The sequence below is a fragment of the Taeniopygia guttata genome, chromosome 11 (assembly GCF_048771995.1).
Source record: "Taeniopygia guttata chromosome 11, bTaeGut7.mat, whole genome shotgun sequence".
NCBI lineage: Eukaryota > Metazoa > Chordata > Aves > Passeriformes > Estrildidae > Taeniopygia > Taeniopygia guttata.
Genome location: NC_133036.1, coordinates 9341455 through 9363531, shown reverse-complemented (window position 1 = coordinate 9363531; position 22077 = coordinate 9341455). Strand labels below are relative to the sequence as shown.

Genomic DNA, 22077 nt, shown 5'->3' with positions numbered 1-22077 from the left:
CAGAGGAGTGGATGGAATCACACATATATCCATTTCTAAGGAAGGCTTTTAAAGCTCTCCAAGATGCTTTTTCCTCTAAGTATTCCTATGGCTCATCTGCCAGACCACCAGCCATGAGGCACTATCGAGTGCAGCAGCTCTCTGTTATTTTATTTATTCCTCCAGTTGGAAATAATCAAACCTTGCTAGAGCTGTGTGGCGAAGCAGGCTTGAAATATTAGTGATATGTTAGGAAAGGAAAAGAATTGTCATCACATAATAATAGGCAAAATTATATTTATATCTGTCATTGCTGCCACTTTTCCTGGAACACCACTGGGAGGAAATAAATTTATCTTAGCTGAACTAGATACCAACACCACCTTCGCTTTCATTGCTGCTGGACTTCTGTATTGGTTTTTTTACTGTATTTTCTGTCAGTGTAGCTAAGAGAAAACAATGAAAATGTAAAGATTTTCACAAATTCTAAAGTTTAGGATCATGTGGACCCTGATAAACAAGCACAGAGCCACCATTGCCATGGCCAAACCCCATCCCTGCAGGGAAGGAGACACTGCAAAGACCATTATTTTATAAATACCTGCCTGTTTCCATAACTCTTGGCTGGCTTCCACTCACACACATTTTGCAGACAAATGTGACCATTTTCTCTGCCCATCTCAGAGGCTGCAGCCATAACAGCTCTCTGGAGCATCCCTTTTGGATAACAAGCTGTGACAGACTCAGTGAGATCAGCAGGAAAAGAGGTGAGTCTGTTATGGAAATCTCATCCCTGCCCAGTGCAGGCTGCTGCCAACTCAACATTAAATTTGCATTTTCAGCTCACTCAGGTGCCTTGCAAAGGCTTATTGGATGAGGGACAAACCACAGGAGTCTCAGCACATTTGGGCATTTCGGTGGTTCTGGGCACTGTTTGCTGCAAAGGAATAATGCCAAGAAAATATCTGGAGTGATGGACAGCTGAGTGGCAGAGGAACTCCAGATAATCCAGTCCTTAAACTGTCCTCTGCTTTAAAATGCAAAATATTCAAACACAAAATTCCTCTAAATGTGGACTTGCATGGAGCAGACAATACTTCTGCTGCCCTTTTTCTTGGTGATCTAACCCAGATAAAGTCAATGATTTCAAAGAGAAACTCAAAATGTAGCTCTTTTCTTCACCCTGAAGAATCTACAGCTTTAACTAGATGAGGAAAAAAAGACAAGAAAATGTACAAACAAATACAAACACTTCCTGGGGAGAGCAGGACTGGGAAGATTTGTTAATGGTGTTAAGAGAGGATTTGCAGAAAGGAGAATATACAAGGTATAGCAGCTTGTATATTCAGGGGATATACAGGGAAATAAACTGAAAACGTTTCTTCCCACTGTGGAAAAGGACATTGGACCTTTGCTGGAAGACAGAAATAAAAACAAAGAAACTTTTGTTTTCAAGCTGTGTCAAAAGAACTTTGCCAGGTTCTGACAATCTTTTCAGGAAAGGGTTTTGGCAAATCCTATATGAGGAGAGGTGGGAGGACAAAGGAGAGCAGAGGTGCTGGGGTCCAAAGCCACTGCTGGGGACAGCAGAGAGGAGCAGCAGGGGACACCATGAGGAGCCAGGTCAGTGATATTTGTGACCCACAGTCCAGGGTTATTTCCCCAGCTTTTTTATCTTTGGAGTCTAGAAATTGTCTTACATCCTCTCTTTTTGAATTTTAATATGCGAGTTGTCCCCACAGCAGCTTTTCCAGCTGCTCCACAACAGGCTAAACTCACCCATGGACAGATGCAACATCCCACAGGAAAACAAAAAGCAGAAAGGGACTGGTCAAGCACTTGGTTCTTTGTGACATGGAGAACAAAAGGTCTAAAATCCAGCTTTTTGGGTATCTGGCTGGGCATTTCTTTGCTGCCTAAAGCCCAATCATCAAAGCAAGAGAGGACCAGAGGAGACAACATAACTGCTCCTCATCGCAGTGACTGGGTGCAAAGCAGGGAGAGGATGCCCAGGCAGTGTTTGGGCTGCTAGGAGGAACAATGTGGAAAGGCCAGGCTTAAAGAAATAAAAAAGAGCAGAGAGGCCTCTTCTTGGAGTGGAGGGAGGTGTGAGATAAATCAGCTCTGCCTACAGAAAATCCATAAACTGCTTTCCAGGTCGTAAAGAGAAATATGCTGCACATGAGGAATTTGTTCTTAGCTTTTCTTCATGAACGGTCAGGCTGAGGCCCTAAAGAAGTTACTGTCATTTTTATAGAGAGAAAATATTTTAACAAGGTGTTCTGTCCTTGGGCAGAGGCTCTTCCCTCTGTGGGGAACGTGTGGGACAAGAAAAGCAGCTGAGGCACGGTGGCCTCCACCCTGCAACCCCAGAGCCAGCAGAGCTGCTGGAACTGATGCCTGGTGAAGGCTGGCCTAGAGCAGAGACTGGACAGAGCTAAAGAATAAAGTAGGGATTTATTAAAGGATCTCCTCCATGGATCCACCTTGGGCAGCACCAGAGCCCAGCCAGGGCTGCACCCAAGATGAACCAAAATGGTCCCAAAATGAACCCAAGGTGAACCAAAATGGTCCTGAAATGAACCCAAGATGAACCAAAATGGTCCCAAAATGCACAAGTGCTCCCGGGGGCTCTCCCTGGGATCAGTTCTGCTCCATTGGCACCTTGGAGTTCATTGTCCCATTCCAGCTTTAGCCCAGGCAGTCCCATCCTGCTTGTTTTTCTCTCTCCAGCCCACGGTGTTTGTGCTCCTGGGCTGGGATTTGGATCATTTGTCCTTGGTGCCCAGCTGGAGCAGGAATTGTTTTGTCTCCCTGCTCTGTGCACAGAGCTCAGCATCCCCTGATATGGAGCCCAGACCCACAGACTGAAGCCGCACAGAATGTGAAAAATATAAAAGCTAAAACCTGAGGCATCAGAACAGGCTTTGCTCCTGTCAAACACATAAATCTCTGCTCCTGAAGCAGCTGCCCTGGCCTGCCCACGGGCTCCTGTGGGAGCAGGGAGCATCCCAGGGATGCTCCAGCTTTGTTGGGCATTGGGTACATCTGCCAGCTCTTTTCCAGTGTCCCTCTGCTGCTGCCTCCAAGTGTGAAAACAAGAACAGCTCCCAGGAAAAATGAGGTGTTTTTCCATGGCTGGAATGCTTCCTGCCTCGCTGATGAAGCAAAATTTGGGTGGAATCCAGGCAGTGTCCCTCCAACCACCACCTTCTGGGGTTGCTGGATGAATCCCCAGCAGGGATTAAACATCTCAGCAGAGCGCCTGTCCCTTGCCTGAGGGACAGGAGATGGGTCACTGTGCCACCAGGCTGTAAAACCCCTGTGGGATGACCTGCCTGCATGATCCCAGCATCATCCCTTCCTCCTGTGATTCAGCCTCTCCTCTCCTGGTGCCATGGGCACAGCTCTCAGCCTTGCAACACCCCACACAGATGCTTTATTCCCCTTTAGGGATTAATGGCCTAAATTTCCAGATTTCAAGGCAAGCTGGCAAAAAAAGCCACATCCTGTGTGAGTCAGGTACAACAGCCTTGTGGTTCCATCATGCTGTGATGTGACATCCTGGGCAAATTCCTCTTGCTCCTGCAGATTCCTGCTGCCTGCCCCATGTCAAAAAATAAGCCAAGGCAACCCTGTCCTAGCAGTCTTAGTCAAACCTTTAAGCTCTTGAGGATTTTGGAAATAAATATAAATATACTTGTGCAGATTCAGAAATAAAATAGAAATAAATATAAATAAACAAGGTGCTTTGCTTGTTGTTGCTGGCTTTGACAGGTGCAAGGCTTTGGGGTGGTACAGGGTTGGTGATGGGACCCATCAGAGGCAAAGCATCAGCCAGGACATTTGGGCAAAATCCATGCTCCTCTCCAAGCCACAGCATTTATTCCAAGCCCAGTGTAAGGGTATTTTTCTTTCCAGCAGCTCATGATTTGTGCTAAGTTGTTGTTGGCTACTCTGCATCTGTCGATATTTTCACATCTGTAAGCCTGTAAAAGGTGACATTGATCTTTCTCTGTTTCTGTGGGTGAGATTATTTTGGAAAAGGCACCTTGTAGGTGTAGGATAGGCTTCACCTCACCCTTTAATTAGGTCAAAACTCAGGTGGTCAAAACAAAAAACAAAACAAAACAGCAAAACAAAACAAAAACCCAACAAAACAAGAAAAAACCAAGAAACCAAAACCCCAAAAACCAACCAAACAAACCCAACAACATATATATATATATATATATATATATATATATATATATACATATATATACATACATATATATACATATATGTATGTGTCTGTTTGTGTGTGTATGAAAGACCAGTTTCAATTTTGGAATTTCTACAGATACCAGCCCTTGTTTATTGCCATCAATCTGTAAAGTCAAAGATCTTGGGGCCATCTTCACCAAATGATGACCAAAAGCAGGTCAAAAATGACAAAGTAAATGCACTCTGACTGCAATATGACTTAATTTTAACCAGCAGGAGTTTCAGGGGGATTAAAAAAAAAAAAAAAAAAAAAAAGGAAAAGAACTTGTTGACATGAAGCATGTGGAGTCACTCATCCAGCATTGTGTAAGGGCTGTAAATCTGCCTGGAAATGAGGCATGAAATGCATCATAAAAAGTATATAATCAAAACTATAAGATCAGCTTAAAATTTATGGTAGGTAATTTGGGGAGAGCGTTACATGTCTGAACTTTAAATCAAATACAGCTCCTCAGCTGTGTAATCCTGCAAGCTTTTGCACAGAACTCCTTTTTCTTATTTCCCCCTCCTTGCAGCAGCTCCCAGCAGTAAAATCCCCACACTATTTTCTGTAAATTCAGCAATGAACACTCTGTAATCTGAAAGTCAATACAAAACCTGCCACAGCAAGTGAGGTACAGCAGAAGCATCACTGGTTTAAACTCTGGGGGCAAATAAAGCTCAATAATGAAACAGAGGATTTGTCCTCTCCTGCAAATGGTTCAACTAATGCAGCTCCCCATTCTCCCTGTCACTTTGAGATGTTCTTCTGACCTCCATAACCCCACTGTAATTATCTTCTTGGTGTTAGTTTCTGTTTCTTCATCTCCCCAAAGACTATTATTGTCTCTCTGTGACCAGATGAAAAACAGATGGGGAGGATAAAGGGGAGAGATGAAGATTTGGGTGTCTACCTGATTTTTGCTGTGCCTGCTGAGTATGGGCAAGCATGACCAAAATTGAAGCATTAAATTGCTCCCTAAAGCCTAAAAGAAATTGTTCTTTTGGTCTCACTGTTGTGCCAGGGGAGTGGGGGTCATGATCCTTCAGAATTACACATGGCCAGAGGTTTATCTCACATAGATTTCCCTGCAGTACAAAACAGCCAAAGAATTGCCCAGCACAAATCTACAGGAGATCTCTTAATCTCTAACCATTCATCAAGAAAAGGCTGCAGAGAGCAATGGGGAAAAGATTCTCCTGCCCACTGAAAAACCACAAAATAAGAGGAGTCTCCAAAACAAACCAAGGCTCATCTTTTCCCTGGTATCTCCTGCAGCTTCTTGGTTTTTCTGATAATTCTTGAAGATAAAGTACTGAACCACAGTCCTTACACCCATTCATGCCATATATTTATATTATTGAACTGCTTCATCTTAGCTCTTATTTCAATCTGGGATGCTCTGTGCCTTTCCCCTGCTTTTTGGAGCCTTGGGACCAGCATTGTGCAATCCCCCATTGCTGCAGCTCTGCCAGTCGTAGTGGAAAACTTTGAGCAAGAAAAAAAAGCTCCTTGGCCGGACACCAAACACTCAAAATTCATGTCAGGGTTTTGCTAAGGCTCAGCTTTCGTGGCTAGCAAGAGCTGCTGTGGCCTAGATCTGCAGCAGGCACCTTCCCCCATCCTGCTGGGGCTCTCTGTGCAGGGGAACCCTGTGTTTGCTCTGCTCCCAGCAGACTGGGGGTGAAGGCTGGGCTGGGTTTAAGCATTTCCTTGCTCTGACAGATGATTTGTAGCTTGCAGCCTGCTGCTTCCCCAGCCATGACTTTATGCTCTCACTGCCATCATCTCCTGAGCAAACAGAAACTTGTCCTGTCACCTCATCACCAATGCCAAAGCCAGGCTCACAGGGCAGAGAGCAGAGGAACCTTCACCAAACAACATAAAACTGTGAGCAAGCTCATCCTAGGGCCAAAAACAAACATCCATCTTTGTGTTCAGGCAACCCAAAAGCTGCTCAAGCCTGACCTGTTAATCAACACGTGACACATGAAATAAATTTTGCTGAGTAGCTCCAGATTAAGCCAGATACTTCTGCCACTGGGCAGCCCAGATGGTTTTTAGTGTAAAGAGATACAAAGAAGTGGAGCAGAAATTTGGGATTCACAGGTGAGCAGCAAGGCCTTTGTAACTCCTGAGTGAGCAGGGATAGTTGTGTGACCCTAAAACTCACAGGCAAGCTTTTTGTTTATTGCCATCAGTCTGTAAAGTCAAAGCTCTTGGGGCCATTTTCACCAAATGATGACCAAAAGCAGGTCAAAAATAACAAAGTAAATGCACTCTGACTGCAGTATGACTTAATTTTAACCAGCAGGAGTTTCAGGGTGCCTGAGGTCTCTCCTGGACAAGGGGAGGAGGAGTAGATGTTACCTTCATCCCTTGCTCAGCTGCACTGATGGGCTTCTCAGTCTGGAACTGGAGACAAAGACTTCCCAGCCTTCATCAGCTCTGGCTGGGAGAAAGAAAAGGAATTTCCCAGTGGCTGCTTCCACGGTGCTGCAAACACCCGGGTGGAGAAGAGGCAAACAGGTCTGTGATCCCGTGCTCGGGACCAAAGGTGGCTCTCAGCAGGCCCTAGGAAGAAGCTGGCACCATCACCCACAGCGACAACAAGGAAATCCCAGGGTAAAGTGAGGGTGAAACGAGGAAGAAGAGGAGCACAGATGGAAGGCAGGAGTAAAGATAGAAACAACAGCACCAAATATCTGAGTACAAGGTCTGTGGGTCTCTTTTTTGCAGGCTCCTTGCACTGTCCCCTGCTGCCTGCACGTCCCACCCCACCCTCACTCGCTCTCCAGGGTGATTTCTGCCCCTCAGTGACACAGTGCTTTCACATTTGAACCATCAGGGCAACAAATAAAGATCTCTGAGGAGCAGCTCCTGATTCCAGCACACCATGTTCTGCACCACATTCCAAGTCTCCTCTGCTCCATTTTATCACTGAAGTCTTGGCTGCATCCTCTGCTTTTTTCCTCTTTTTTTTTCTTTTTGTCCTTTTGCCTATTTTTTTTTTTCCAGCAAGCTTTTCTCTAGCAATCTGCTGGAATGAACAACCAGCCTGCATCAGCTGGGATGCAGCTGAGCATGGAGCTGAGAGTTATGTGAGCTGAATGCTCAGACAGTTGTTCAGGGTGGAAACTCTTACCCAGCAGAACCTGCTGGGTGATTTTACACAAGGCTCTCTGCCTGAGCTCTAGGAACCTTTGCATGCAAACCTTGTAGATGTGCTCACCAACAGAGGCAGAACCAGGAGATGCAGCAGCTAGAGAAGAGTTTGGGCTCAGGCCCTTTGCCACCTGGCCAAACCCAGTGCCTGTTTCCCTGCAGGGTGGCTGAGTACTCTCAAGGCTGGATTTTATGGATTCAGGACTGCCCACCACTTCTGCAAATGTTGGATCTGCTCTGCAGGAGGCTGAGAGCTGGGAGGCGTCTCACACTTTACACCAGATTTTGAAAAGGCTGAGATGCAGAACAATTTCCAGGTGCCCAAATGAGAGCAAAATCTTTTCACTCCAGCCCTTCCTCACCCTTCAAAGTCTTACAAATCCAATGGCTGTGCCACAGGGAACATCCCAGAACTCTTCACCTGCAACAAGAAAATCCCCTGGAGAAAAAGAGGAGCAAGAAGCTCTCCCTGGCACCACTTGTCATGAGTTTTCCAGGTATTTTGGAACCTCTCCCACATGGGTGCAGCCCCAGGTTCTGGGAACAATTCAGTTGTCTTTGCTGTTTTGATTTTGGGGCTTTACTCCTTTGCAAAGGGTCTTTCTTGACTTTAAAACAAAAGCATGAAAGAAAGGAAAATTACAGATCCCCAGGGAAAAAAAAAAAAAAAACCACTCATATAAACATAAAAATCTAACATTGTTAGATTTTAAAAAATTCATTACTTTTTAAACCATTCATCTGGGGGCTGGTGATGCCTTTGGCACCCTTAAAGGCAGAAACGCGAGGCTCAGAAAATTCAGAGTAGGGGATTAGGCAGCTCCCTTCTCCCAAAGAGGCATTGCAGAGTTTGGTCACGTTTTTCCTCCTTTTTTCTCAACCCAAAGCTCCTGAGGTCACTTCAGCAGGTCTGGGCTGTGTTGTGTAGCAGGACATTTTCATTGGAACAACTCTCCCTGCACAAGGAAGAGGAAGAGAAGAGGGAGAGAAGAGGAAGAGAAGAGGAAGAGAAGAGAAAAATCAAAGTAAATTATTGAAGTAAGAAAAATTTAATTAATTAAATTTAAGTAAACATCTGTGTAGGCTTTGCTGGGTTAAATGAAGCTGCAGAAACGTGTCCCAAGGACTGGGTGGGCTGTCATTTGTCTGCCTCACTCAGCCCCACCACACGTGGATCCTCCTGAATGCTCCAGAGCTGGAGGCATCCCAATTTTGGGTGCAGAATTCCTTGGGAGAGCTCATTGCAGGCCTTTGAGGGAAAGCCCCAGGCCTGTGATTCCCTTTGCACAAAATAAAAGACATCAAGCCCGACTCTGGCCCGATCTTGGCAGTTTGCCTGTGGAAAACATCACAATATGTAACGTTCCTCGTGCCAGTGGAGAGCCCAAAAACTATTTTAATTACTGGTTTTGGTAACTGAATCACAATAGAGAATTCAATAGGACATTTTTGGATTCTTAACTCACAGTCCATATATTCCTCCTCCATATCCTGGGGAGGTGCTCCAGCCAGGATTATTCTGGTTTGGAGACACTTAAAACCAGTTTAAGGGTAGTCATGGCACATTTGTCCAGACCTAAGCAAATTCTACCCAAGATTCCCCCAAACATTTTTGGTTGGTTTGAATGGCTGATGGGACCAGGAGCACCTTGCAACTCTGAGCCCACAAAAAGCCACCTCAAGGTTCCAACAAGCAGTTGAAGATCAGCAGAAAAATGATTTTGGAAGGATCACGGAAAGCAAGGCGGCTTTACAAAACGAAGGATTTATATGAAAATATGATGGTGATGATAAAAAAGGAGCAGTGAGGGAGAACTGCTGCACTGTCCCCCTGCAATCTGTCACAGCTGTGACTGACAGGTCAGTGACTGATGTGCAGATTTTAAGGAATCCCACAAGCAGAGCCCTCAGCATTAACCACCCCTCTTTTCCTTCCCCTGCACTCACACTTTTTTGGTTTTAAAGTCCCCATGCCCCTCATTTTAACTAATCAGAGCCAGCCAGGTGTCCACCTGCTCCCCTCAGACCGAAGTGAAAATCCATTAAAAACCAAAACACAAGGCACACTCGATCTTTACAGAAATGAAACAAAATCCAAGGAAATACCTCGATGCCGTTGTCCCGGGGAAGGCTGAATCTCATTTCTGACCATTTCTCCAACAGCTGGTTTGAGTTGCTGGGAGTGATGCTCCACTCAGCCCTGGGCTGCTTCCAGCCTGTGGATTCAGGAACAGACTCAGGGCACCTGTACCTCAAACAAAACCATCCAAGTCTGGTCGGATGTGCTGCCTGAGAGAGATTATTCTTTTCAGATCAGCAGGAGCTATTCAGCCCTGCCTATCCTGGAAACACAATATTGTATTTTTCACTGGGATAATAATTCCTGGCACAACTCAGGACATGTCTTTGCTCTCCTGAAATCCCCCTACCCTGAGTTTACATTTGGTGCATTAATCTTTATTTTCCCCCTTCAAAAAAACCACAAATTAAACTCCTGCTGCCTTGCCAGTCTCATCTGTCTGTACAGCCCAGCCTTGGAGTTACAGTGGTGAAGGAATGTGCTGCAATGCTGTGACGTGCCAAGCCTGAGTTTGGATTATTCTGGCCTCTCCAGGCCTTTGAAAACAGACATATTTTGCTGCCTACCCTGCTGTCCTGATGGAAGCAGCTCTGCAGCAGGCAGGAGGCCACCAACCCCCTGAGATGTGCTGCAGGACGAGGGTGGGTGCTGTCCCTCAGCCCTTGTGGGGGTCTCACTGCTCTCTGGAGGATGATGGATCAGTCTGGGACTTGGCACAGATAAAATAATCTGAATTATTTTGCCACCACCTTTCTGGGAGTCACCCTGGTCTGTGTGGTCGCTGGTGTGAGGATTAAAGAAGAGACACTGCAGTGAGAGCTGTGGGCACGGGGCTTTTTTGATGGAGGAGTTTTGGCCCTGCAGCAGTGGGATCAGGGGCTGATCCTGCCAGAGCAGCGGGATTTTCTGGTGCAATATCATCACAGCATAAATAACCAGGCAAACAGAAAACAGCTCCATTTATAACAATTCAAAGTGACACTCTAAATCTCAAATTATACATTCCCAAATAAATAAATCTCCAAATAAATACTCTAGTGGCCATTACTAAGACACACCCTCTCTACCTCAGGCTTTTTCTAATGAGCAGGAGTGAAGCCTCCAATAAACCTGGCTCATGCCAAGCCCATGGAGCACAGCTTTGCAGCCCAGGGGCTGAACCACCCAGGCCAAAAGGCAAAAATCACCTCAGGTGGATCTGAACTGCTACAGGCACCGAGCAAACAGCTCTGCAAGCACAGGACTTGGAGCTATTTACCATCAGCAGGGGCCAGAAAGAAGGGAAGGGACCTGTGAAGCCAAACCTTCTGTGGCTCTGACAGAAATCTCAGGATATTCCCCTTCCAGGACCCGACACAATGGCTGGGTCTGGCCAGACACAGCACCTTTGAGTGATGGAACTCCAGCGCTGTCTGGGCAAGGAGTCAGACTCCACAAATCTCCATCCAAGCCTCACACCTGATGGCACCTCGAGCCAGTCCAGACAATCATCTGGAGTTTATGCTCTGCTCCTTCGACCCCGTCCAGCTGCCAGCCTGCCTTCTCTCAGAGAGAGCTGAGGAGATAAATGCCGGCAGATCCTTCCAAAAAGGAATCCTGGGAAAAAAACAGGTTTTAGGCAATCTTAGACCAAAGGCAGGGACCTCAGATAACGGGAAAGCTGGACAGGACATAAGGCACATCCAACCAATATGATTAATGCAACGTTCTCCCTTTTATTCATGAGAAGATGGCGTTTTATATACACTTCCATATAGTTTACAGTTTACAAAGGCACTCTCATTGGCAAGCTAACATTGTTTACCTTTGCCTTAAGGTGGTCAGGTTTTCACACTGCAGCTCTACCCTAATTCACACTCTGATAGCTCATTACTTTGTAGTTACCTTAACATAATTTCTAACTGCGCCACAACTGGATTCTCACTGCATCAAAGGCTTCCAGGCCCCACCAAGGCCGCTTATCAGGGCCTAGTCTAAATGGGTAGCTCAATTCTCACTCCAGATATAAATCATGCCCTCTCTCTCTCAGAAATTCTGTGACATTAGACAGATGAGGAGGTGTGAGACCATGTGGCTGACAAGACCCTCCAAGCCCTAGCTGGAGGAAGTCCGGAGTCACAGGGCAGTGTGGGCTCTAATGAGGCTCTGCTGCGACCAACTCTGCCTGAAACACGGCTTCTACACTCATGGAATCTTCCAAACTCATGGAATCACAGAATGGTTTGGGCTGGAAGGAGATGATCTGGATCCAACCTCCTTCCATGGGCAGGGACACCTCCCATGAGGAGGAATTTCATCAGGCTATTCAGGACCTCATGCAGCCAAGTTTTGAAAATCTCCAAAAAGGGGGATTCCACAGCCTCTAAAGGCTTTGTTCCAGCGTTTGAACACAGCTGAGGGGCTCCTCTTTGTGCTGGCTCCTGCACGGCCACAGCATCATCAGCTCCTGCAGGTTCTTGGACAGTTCCATTCCACAGAAGCATCAGCACTGGCCACTGTTCCTAGGGGAATAGAATTAACTGAAATTTGAAATGAAACCTTTGTTAGTGGACTCAAAATATCCAGAAATCAGGAATATGCTGGTTCTTTCATGGCGACTCTTTTCATGGTGATTCCTTCTCCAATATTTTTGCGGTGTCAGGGTTGCTGTCATCTCAAAATAAGGCAGAAAGCCTGAAAATCACCAGAACTGTAACTGCATTAGACACAGACCTGGCAACTCAAAATTAAAGGAGTAAAACACAATTTCCTTGGTGTCCCATTAACCTCAGAAATACAATAGAAAAACTGAAGTCACAATTTGGGAAAAAATTATTGAATAAAATCAGCACCTAATTTACTCCTGAGGAACCTGTTGTTGTAAACCCTGCTTCGAGCAGAGATTCCCTCCAACCTCAAATACCCTGTGTGATTTTGGTGGGACTTCAAACGATTTTTCGCATTGTTTTGAATTTAACTGTATTTAAATGTGCATTTATGTGCATTCCGAAATGTAGCATTAGTGGGGAACTTGTTGATAAAGCAATGGAGTAAAACTGAGAAATTTTTCAATTATATTTGATCCAACTCCAAGCCTGGTTCAGAAATTAATTTATTTTTTTATGGATTTCTCTGCATGAGCTCCTTAAGTCCTCTGTTTACCAGTGGGGCTGTTTTACTCATACTTGTTTTCTCCCTGTCAAAGCCACACACCTTCTTTATTTCATTTATTGCACGAATTGCTGGGATTGTGCAACTCCTGTGGATTCTTTCTAAAGCCTTAAGACAGATGACATCCAACAGAGGAAAAAAAAAAAAAAAAAGCCAAAGGAAAATCCCTTCACAGAGAGAAAGAACCTGAAGCCTTCCACACCTGGCTTCTAATTTTTGGTAACAGCAAAACCCCAAATTTGCATATTCTAGCATGCATCATTTTGATAGAAATGTGGATTGAGCATCCTTGGTGTCTTGACACTGAGTTTCCAGAGGATAATATTGCCTGTTAAACAAAGGTCTCCGAGATGGATAAAATCTTCAAACTCAACATTGGGTGCTGGGGAGGGATGGAGCTGAGGGAAAGGGAACATGGATGTGGAGAAGGATTGAAAAAGGGAGAGGGAACCAGAGGAGGGAATTGGGGTGGTCTGGGCAGGTAATGTCCTGCACCACAGGACATCACCTGCCCCACCTTCTCCTCCACACATCCCAGTAAATTTAGGCAAAAAAAAAAGTCAAACGTGCAGAACACAAACCCTTGTGCAGCTCAGCTGGTGTGGAGGACAGTTTGCCTGGAGAGCAGGCAGGAAGGAGATGACTCACAAAGATCTGTAAGAAGGACCATGAGGCAACAGCCTGTCCCTGAAGATAATCCAGTCCTAGAACTGGGACAAAGAGCTGGGAATTACACTGGCAGTGGAACAGACAGGCTCTTCCTGGGGATAAAAGCCAGAATATGTTGATTTATGGCAAGAGGAGGAGGGATTTATTTTTATTATCCAAGCCAACCTGAATTGCTGCAGAGGCAAGAGATCAAAAACAAAGGCCAGGTCCATGCCCTTTCTTGGTTTAATTGCAGTCACTCCAAGAGGATTTTATTTGAACAAGGGTTATGTCTGTACTGAAAAAAAAAAAAAAAAAAAAAAAGTTTCCATTTCAGTTTGGTCAAGCCCCATGAGGTAACCTGGGCTAAAATAGAGGTGAACAGACTCCAGGAAGAGGAGAGGGATGGACTGGGTCAGATCAAAGGTCCTGATGTGCTCAGGGAGGAACACCCGAGCACAGGAAGCTGTGACTAATTCCCACACTGTATCCAGCCTCAGAAACCCACAGCTTTAGGGAGGTTTGAAGTCACAGGTGCCAGGCTGGACATGTTTGTCAGCTTCTCATGGGCCAACTCCTCACACAACAGCAGAACCTCCTCAAGATCCCACAGAAATGAGCTCCTGGGTTGGAGAATGGGACAAATTACTGCTCCTCAGCTGACTTCAACCCAGCTCCTTCAGGTCAAAGCAACAGCCTAGAGGTGATTTGGGTTTAGCTTGGGGTTCAATGAAAATTGCTGAATTTAGTGAGAGCCTGTGTTGGTTTTCCTTCTTTCTCTTTATCCTTATTTTCATTGGAGATAATTAATATGATTTGGTTAACTGGCACTAAAAATATGTTTCCCTCTTTTTGCCTTAAATTAAAACAGAATCAGGATGTAGGCATGAACTAAGCCGAGGATCCAAGGCTTAAGGAAAGCCCAAGTTCCAACCTAAATTTTGTGCTTGAAATCAAGGAAAAAAAATACTTCAGTTTAGAAGAGGAATTTCTTAGACTACAGAATAGTATTCTATCCCATTTTTGTTTTATCTGAGCTTACCTGATTGCAACAAGGATGAGTGATTGTTTTTTTCCCAAGGCTCCAATCCCAGTAGTATACATCCCTTCATTTGTCTTTCTTTTTCCTAAAGATTTTTGGCAAATAATTTCCATCTCTGGCTTCTTGCATCCTATGTTGTGTAAGAAGGCTCAGGACATGCCTGGCTGCACAACGGGGTCACCCTCCAGGTTACTGATTAGGAAATAGTAGGGTTTGTCAACATCTGGCCCTGACAAACTTTTAAAATATAAATACAGATGGTTTTATTTAAAAGGTAAAAGGTCCAAACTGAACTCAAGGATGAAGCCTGTTTTCTTTCCAATCTCATTTTTCCCCTGGATGTTTGGTACATTGTGTTCCATTGCTATGAAGTGTAATCACATTTATATAATAAAACATAATTAAGAAAGGGAAGCATAAATTGGGAGTTCTTTCATTTTGTGACTTATTCAAGAAATTTCTAGCCCAAATTGAGTAGAATTCGTATATGTCAAATATTTCTGAGAGCTTATTCCCATGGTAAGAGGGAACACAAGCCTCACTGAAGTAGAATAAAGAGAATAACTTCTCTAACTGCTACATGTATGGACTAGAAAATTAATTCCCTTCATCCAGAGTTTGACTCTGAAGTCTGCAGCTGAACTTCTCTTTGCATGAGCTCTGATCCTGTTTAATTGTGCAGCACCCCAAGTGCAGACCCCATTTTAGCAATTCTTGCCCAGGTAGAGATTTCTAGCCCAGAAAAAATAAGCCAAAGTTTTTACAATCCATGCCCATAAATTTTCTCTGCATAAAAGCCACAGACCAGCAGCAAGGTGCTGAATCACCAAAGAAAATGGCACAATAAATTCAGCAAAACAAGACCAAGCTCTCCACCAAACCCCTCCATAATCCACGAGGATAACCCAACATTTGGCTCTCAATAAACTCTGTGATCAGGCACCTGAGCTTCAAGAAATCACCACCCCGATTTCTCGGGCCTGACACTTCCAGTGACCTTTGGATGCTGCTACTTTAAAAATACCATCTCATGCACTCCTGGTGCCCCGGGGCTGACACCCAATAAAGCCATATCTTGTCATTTCTTCCTGTTTTGCTGAGCTTTCTCATCCCCCTGTCCCTGACAAAAACAAAAGGATTCACTCGCTCTGTGGAGTGTAATCGCATTTATATAATAAAACATAATTAAGAAAGGGAAGCATTAACTGAGAGTTCTTTCATTTTGTGACTTATTCAAGAAATTTCTAGCCCAAACTGAGTAGAATTAATACTTGTCTATGGCAAGCACATTTCTCTCCCTCTCAGGATTTTTCATAGAGGTGCACAGAGAGAAATGAAAGAGAAAACAATTTCTATTTCTGCTCCTTGTTTTTCCCATGTGGAATGTGTTTGGAGAATTGTTTCCCTGGGGTGAGTGCTTGGTTGGATTCTGGTGAGGATTGTTTGAGCCTGATGGCCAATCCAATCCAATCCAATCCAATCCAATCCAATCCAATCCAATCCAATCCAACCCAACCCACCTGGGGCTGGACTCTCAGAGAGGGTCACGAGTTGTGTTAGAGTTGGAGACAGAGTCAGAGAAAGTAATATGTAGATTTAGTATCCTCCTTTTATATAGCATATGAATGTATTTTAGCACAGTTATAATAAAGAAATAATTCAGCATTCTGATTGAGTCAGACATTGTCATTTCTTCCCATTGGGTTTGCCTGCATTTACAATACTTGTCAAGTATTTTTGAGAGCTTCTTCTCATGATAAGAGGGAATACTCTGTGTTGAGCACAAAGACAGGGGGTTTTCTAGGAAAAGGGACGGGCACAGAATCAGGACTGGACTGAGAACATTGCTTTAATCAAAATGTGTGAAAAAAATCTGGCATTCCTTAGCTAGGAGCTGGATAAAACAAAGCTTTGGAGATTTAAATCCTGGGAATCTGACTGTGGCTCTGCATGGTGTTCAGAGCAGTGACAGGGGTGGGTGTGGAGGGGACAAAACCCCTTTAATGTGAACGTGGAATTAATTAAAACAACTTGCTCTGCTTTATCATAGCCAGGTGTTTGGGAAGACCCACGAGTCTGGTCTGGGGGTGTTTGTGCTCAGGTCTGGGATAAAGGAACAGGGAGAGAACTTGCAAAAGGCTGAGTTTGTGTGGCAGCAGGAAGGGTTTTACAGGGCAGGAATAAATTCCAGATATTCTCGGACAGCTGCTGAAATGAAAATCATCAAATTGCACAAAGAAGAGCAGAGGGTTCTATGTAGAAAGGGGAGGACCAGTGGTGAGTGAGGGGCTGGAGGGGATGTGAAAATGGGAAAGGTGATGGGAATAAATTCAAAGGGAAGCAGAAAGGAACAGATGGGGGGGAAAAAACACCAAACCAATTTTGGAAAACACAGCGCATGAACAAGAATTTTTTTTGTCTAACCTAGAAAAGCAGCAACAGGAGATGGGAAATGTGTGTTCACAGCTAAATACATAAAGATCATTATCAAGGCAAAGGCAGCCAGCAGCTCTCCAGGAATGCTCCAAGAAGCACATGAGGCCTTTGGCTTTATTTGTTATGAATACCTTGAACATGTCCTCAGATTTAAGCACTCCATGAACTTGTTATTTGTTAGGATTTTTTTTTTCCCTGCTTGGCATGAAACATCCTGAAGGCAGCAGTAAATATAGATATAGATATATATATATATAATAAATTAAACACATGCAGCAAATATATATTAACAACATCTCTTAGTCAGAGAAACCCTGGGAAAACTTCAGTTTGGCACACAAACATGGTTGATTCTGCCACAGGGAGTCTGTTTGCAGTTTTTGCACTGAGCCCACAGAACTGTGGCACCTGAACCCCTGGGAGCAGCAAGTCACACGTTGGGTTTTTCTGCCATCAACCTGCCAGGCTGCTGCTATGCAAAACACCAGGTCCAAACGCACCAAGCAGCACTTCACAATCAGATTTTTTTTTGTTAAAATACGAGTTTTGTTTGCCTTAGGATTTAAGATGATTAAAAGAGGGAGGGCCCAGCACCATTTACTTCATTTGCCCACTTCTGCTGCCCTGCAGCACATCCTGCTACTGCCCCTGAGCAGCACAGTGGTATTAGGGTGACATTTTCACCCTCAATTACTGAATGGCAGCAAAATAAATCACTGAGGCACGAGCTGAAATTCCCCCAAAGCCCCACTAGTGACCTCGACAGCCTCCAATGGATCCTTTGTGCAAGGCACAAATCTCACACAAAACCACTCTTTTTTTTTTTTTTTTTGTCTCCTGCTCTGCTTGAGCTTTGTGGAAGCAAAATTCCTGCAGCACCTGCACTCCTGCAGTGCCAGACAAACCTCAGGGGACATTCCAAGCTCCGCTGTCCTAAATAGGATGCAAATAATCCAGGTTTGACTCTGTGACGTGGAACTATGCAATGTTTCCTGGAGCAATCTGTCCCACAGTGCAGATGGGAGGTGCTGGAACAGCCGGCAGGGGCTGCAGCTAGAAAATGACACTGGAGATTCAGGAGATTGTAGGAAATATTCCCCAAGTTTTATATTCCATGTGCAGCTGCAGCACGGAAGGCAAAGCAGGATGTCAGCTGCACTGGTAGAGGAATGTCCTCTAATTGAAAAGATTTGGTTTTTATTGTATGAGGAAATGATAAAATCTAGTGCAGAGCATGGTTTGGTCAAGAAATTATATGGGAAATAAATGATATCAGTTCTGCAGGCTCAAGACAGGGAAACATCTAGGACAATGGGTTTATTCTAATTTCTCACAGCCTGTGGTGGATGGATCAGCTCTAACCTTCAGGAGAACAATATTTTGTGTGTGTTTGCTCTGTTCAGGTGCCAAGTGGGAAAAAGGCTTTCAAGCAAGGTCCTCAGTCAGCACAGCTCTGCAGGCACACACTGAGAGAGAGCTCTGCCCCCAGCACCCCTGCTCTCAGTGCAATGCCACCAGAAACAGCCCCCACAAAACCCTACAGCAAAAGCAAGAAGCTGCCTCAATGTAAGACAACTCTCAGGGTCACCTCTGGTGACGTGACCTCAGACAAATCTGGTTTTTATACAAGGAACTGCGTTGCAAAGTCCTCTGAAGCAGCAGAGCCAGCTTGGCCTCCATCCTGAGTGACATTTCAGGCTTTGCTACAGGCAACCCAAATATTTTGCAGACATTTCTCCACCAATAAAAAAAGAGAAAAAGGACAAAACTGCCACTAAATGGAGCTAATGGCACAAAGCTGATTAATGAAAGAGGTGAGAGCTGCACTGCTGGGAGGTCAGAGCCAGAGGGAGTTTGTTGTTATACCTTCAGAAACAGGTGGAGAGGCCAGAACAGATGTGCTCCCATGGAAAACAGCTCTGGAGAGAGGTGGAGCTCAGCTGGGTCAGCCACACACGATGATTTGTCCACCACAGCCTAAAAAATGGGCATAAAGACACATAATTAAACCACACTTCTCTGATCAAGGCAGGACAACTATTGGATTTGGAGAGTGAGAAGGATCAGCAACGCTGACACCTGGAGATATCAAATCCCACTTTCCAGGACATGGAGGGATCTGTGGGATCCCTCAAACCCTCTGTGTCCCTTGGTGCTTCTCACACAGCCAAGCCCAACACCATAACCTCAGGGGTGGCTGCCCTCAGCACTGTCAGGATCTGAGGTATTGATGATTCTGAGATTGTAGAAAGTCTCTGTCTTTCAGCCCTGCTGCCAAAGCAGAAGCCATAATTGGTCTGTGCTGGTTTCAAGGTTGTTTATTCTGTTTATCTCTAACATGTTCTGCTGCCCTGCCGCAGCTCTGTCCTGCAGGGCAGCGTGTGGGGCTCTGCCCTCAGTGGGATGGTACAAACATTAAATACCACAAACTACCTGTGCTGGATTTACAATAACGTGCCAATATCTGTCACCTACATTGAACAGTGTGTCCCCAGCCTAAACCAACAGAAAAATGCCAACACTGCAGTGAAACATGGAGGGCATGAAGAAGGAGAAAAAGGACAAGGCACACCCAATTTCCTCCATCTTGTCCCCTTTGGACCCCTAATCTACAATCCTAAAATTTTACTTTTGCACCTGTGCCACACTTAATTATTACTTATATCAAACAGTCAGAGCTGGTAATTCATCCTGTAAGACTGAAAACTCTTTTCCATGGCCAGAGATCACAGACAGTGTCTCTGGGGGCTCTGTCCAGGGGGGGTTTCTGACCCCCTTCCAGGGTCCCAGGACAGCCAGAGGGAAGCCCTGGATTCCCACACAGCACCAGTTTAAACTGGGTTAGCCTCCCTGTCCCTCCCATAATACAGAATTTCCTCACCTCAGTTAAGGGCTGAGCTCCTTCTCTGGTCTCTCAGCCATCAACAGAAGATTTGTGGGGTCCCCAGGGATGTTTGTTGCTCTCCAGGGATGCAGAGGCAGCCCAGATGCTCAGCAAAGACCTCTTGCTTCTCCTGAGGAACTTATGAGCTCATGGATCCCCATGGGGAAAACAAAAACAAATCCCAAAACCCAAATCCACAGGTTTACATAGAGACATGGGGTTTTCTCAAAGCATCAGCAGATTGTATTTTTTAAATTTTTACTCATTCTGAATTGTGTGTGTCATCTGCTGGAGCGTACCATGGTTCTTTCCACAGTAGCAGAGGTCTCACAAAAGCAGTTTGTGTTTTCTAACATCATCAAGAGAACAGCAAAGAGAAAATGATCTGTCTGGGATGTTTGAAAGCATTCCTTTTGCTCTGGTTTGCAAAAGAGCAGGCCAGATTTCTGCCACAGAAGAATTCAGCAAATGGGAGAGATTTGAAGGAAACTTGAAACTGGCAGAAAAGAGCAGGAAAATAAATTAGGGACATTTATTTTAGCCTATGATTTCATTTCTTAAGTCTTATATTTGGGCATTATCTGACTATAGATACAGGTTATTTTTGCTAAAGCATTAACCTGTGTATCTTTTCTGCCCTCCATGCCATGATGTTTCTGGCCAGAAATGGGTTATGTATCAAATTCACACCTTTCTGCTAATTTCTTAATAAAAATCAGCTAATTACGTCACCCTTTCTCCCTGCCAAGTGGAGATTGTCATTTTATTTGGCCTATTCCAACTTGTATTTTGTAGAAACCGTAATATTTTTGGCTGTTTCTTTCTCATTTGAGAAAGCAAACTTTGCAAAACGGCATCAAACTTCCACAAACACAAGCTGATTTGGAGCTGAGAAGTGCTGCCTTCACACCAGGGCATTTCCCCTGAGCCAGTGCAATCATTACTCAGTGTTTGCCCAAGAAAAAGCACATGTTTAAATTTTGTCTAAGTCTCTTCAGCTTGTGTTACCTCCAGCGTGGGGCTTCAATACTCGGTTGAAGGAGTGGAGTGAGGTAAATGGAAATATTTTCTGGCTCAGTGGGTCTCACTTTGCAGCTCCACCACGTGAATTGGGACAATCACACTCACCCTGTGGGGCAGAACGTCCAAATTTGGTGAAAAGCTCCCAGGCACAGATGCTGATTCACCCTCCCTGTGTCCATCCCCTTCTGTCCCAGCCCTCTTGGCTCATGGGCAAACCAGAGGCCATCCCAATCTCACCTCAGCATCCAAGGACCTGCTCCTGGCCAGGTTTCCTCCTGCAGAAAGATAAAGGAGAATGAGAATAATGCAAACATCACTCAACCTTTCCAGTGATACAGGAAATATCCCCTTTTGGGACGAAGCCTTTTCTTTCTAGCTCAGACAGAGAGGTTGAAAGTGAGCTGCTGCTGGGAGCTCAGCCTGGTTTTCTAAGGAAACAACAAATCAAACACTGCAAAAGCAATGAAGGTTGGCACTGGGGTCGTGTGGGTGTTTGGCTGATCCTGTGTTCCACCCTCCTCCTCCCTGCTATTCCAACTTGAGCTGACTCCAACAATGTGACCCAGACTATCTGCCCTGGTTGCTCTCCCAAATTACATCCTGCCTGCAGATATCCTTCAATCCAGCTCGTGCTGCTTGGTGGTGTCCAGAAGCTGAGTCTGGGTTGGAGGAGCCCTGAGGTCAGCATGGTCAGCCCAGCTCCAGGAGCACCTCCAGCCTCCCCAGGGTCCCAGCCCAGCTCCCACCTTGCAGCGCTAGGAAGCAGATTTGGCTCAGAATTTTAGTGCAAAGCAAAGAAAAACTCTGTGCAGATGCCCAGAGTCAGGAAAAGCACAAATGGTTTGAGTTGGCGTGCTGAAATGTTGGCCATGTTGTTTAATTGTACCTTTGTACACCAGATTCCAAGAAGGAGGAAAAAAGCAGCTCTGTGGATTTTATTGCTGAGGTCAGGTTCCTGTCTCCCCAGTCCCATTTCTCATTCTTTAATCAAATCATTCCTCTTAATACAACCAGTTCCTAAAAGTCTGCTTGCCATAAAGTGCTTTAACCTTAGAATCTTATTTACTATGACCTTCATTGAAGGGTTTATTCAGATTTCATCTGTAAAATGTTTTGTGCAATCAGTCAAAAGCTCGAGATCAGCAGCAAGGCCTGAGCCCAGAAATCAGCTCTGCCAAGCCCAGCCACTCTCAAGGTGACCTTAAACTGGGTTGCAAAAACACTCGGGAAGTCCAGAACAATACAGCACATGTAGAGAAAACCATCCCAGCCTCAGCAAGACCAAAATTCCCTCGTGAGGACATAATGCCAGCCTTGAATAAGCTGGGTCTGGGCCATCTCACTTTGCATCCTAGTTTTTCAAGCTCTCTCATGGTGAAGTTAAGGAGAATCCCAAGTCTGTGTTCAGCTTGGGAAAACGGACC

The 22077-nt window shown here is 45.0% G+C and overlaps 1 long non-coding RNA gene across 2 annotated transcripts; it reads right to left on the bottom strand.

The window, feature by feature from the left end:
• Positions 1-8070: 8070 nt before the first annotated feature.
• LOC115496829 (uncharacterized) lies at positions 8071-21159 on the bottom strand. 2 transcript variants are annotated; one of them, XR_004369024.3, is made up of 6 exons: positions 20891-21159; positions 19628-20759; positions 18613-18723; positions 10856-11971; positions 9497-9606; positions 8071-8346 (listed from the first exon to the last, which is right to left on the bottom strand). It is a non-coding gene; the product is annotated as an uncharacterized lncRNA (long non-coding RNA). The 2 variants fall into 2 exon arrangements; XR_012057800.1 differs by having other exon boundaries at positions 10856-11066.
• Positions 21160-22077: the final 918 nt, after the last annotated feature.